A 1,082-nucleotide genomic window follows, 5' to 3' on the forward strand; every position below is an offset into this window, starting at 1 on the left:
GAGTCATGCCTGAGTATGAACAAAAGAATTGTAGGTGCGTCCATACCCCTCAGAAAATATTTCCAGTCTAGTTCATAAGCAGTCACACAGGTCACCTCATTGTTTGCACCCTGTTGGAAACCATCGCTATGCATTCAACATAATGGCGTCCTCCAGCCCGTCCAGTCCTTGGTTGTCCCCATGCTCCATACATAAAGCCTGCATCAGTGGAACACTTGAGACACCACACTTGGTGAGCGCTAATCCAGTTATCATGGCTTATCTTGTCTAAACTCCAGTGTTGAATATATATCTGTTAACTTAAAAGACTTTTTTCTGAAGGTTTTTTTTGTGGTCTTTGACTTTAGTTGTTACACAGAGAGCTGTGTGGTGCTAAAGGGTGGCAGTGTCTGACAAAGGATAGTACATTTCAGTAGTGGGTAAAGTGACTGCCTTCGATAAAGAACTTGATATATTTAAATAAGCTTCTGTATCTTTGGTTTTCCCAACCTTTTTTTGTTTGAGCTGTATTTGAAAACTCCTAACCTAATACAAATATCATGGAAATACAGGGACAGTAACTAACCATCCTACCAAGAGAGGTGCTAAACAACATCATCACTAGTTCAATGAGCAGCTGTATGATGCTCTTAATTGTTTAATGCGTCAATTTTCAATATTGCTGTAAGGTGTAAGAAATCTAATAATAAAAGAAGCCATGCACTTTACTGCTTTCTCTTTAATTAAGACTGCCATACCCAACTTCAGTGAAAAAGATGGAACAGCACTATATGATATGAAAGTCTCTCACAATTGTAATATTGGTAAATTGTTTTCCAATTCTGATTTGTTATATCAGAAACAGTTTCACTATGAAGCATCTTGTGTCCTAACTATTCCTGTTACATATGCTATTACTTTACTATTCTCTTGTAGGTAGGATTGCTCTCTTATACTGTGTAATTCCTAGGTTTACGCTTGGTTAAACACCACCTCCTGCATTAAAGGATATTAGCTTCATGTATTATCAAAAAGAAAAGTTCTGGATGACTACGTAGGAAACACAAATGCTGCTTTAAAAAAGGGAGAAAAAAAAAAAAAAA

This window comes from Charadrius vociferus, unplaced genomic scaffold, assembly GCF_000708025.1.
Source record: "Charadrius vociferus isolate BGI_N301 unplaced genomic scaffold, ASM70802v2 scaffold183, whole genome shotgun sequence".
Taxonomy (NCBI): Eukaryota; Metazoa; Chordata; class Aves; order Charadriiformes; family Charadriidae; genus Charadrius; species Charadrius vociferus.